The sequence below is a fragment of the Penaeus monodon genome, chromosome 22 (assembly GCF_015228065.2).
Source record: "Penaeus monodon isolate SGIC_2016 chromosome 22, NSTDA_Pmon_1, whole genome shotgun sequence".
NCBI lineage: Eukaryota > Metazoa > Arthropoda > Malacostraca > Decapoda > Penaeidae > Penaeus > Penaeus monodon.
Genome location: NC_051407.1, coordinates 37,004,745 through 37,004,953, shown reverse-complemented (window position 1 = coordinate 37,004,953; position 209 = coordinate 37,004,745).

The following is a 209-nucleotide window of genomic DNA, read 5'->3' as shown; positions in this document are numbered from 1 at the left end:
CTATAGACTACATTCACATGATTTAGACGTACGCACTTATATCACCTGAAACCTTATCATGCCAATACAGCACACATACACGTATTTTCACTCCGCCTGTATATCCATCCCAGCTTGACATGATAGACCTATCAGACTAGACGCATCCCTCATTTCATTTTTTTTTCTCCACAAAGAACATATAGGCCTATGGATAAACAAAGAAGAGA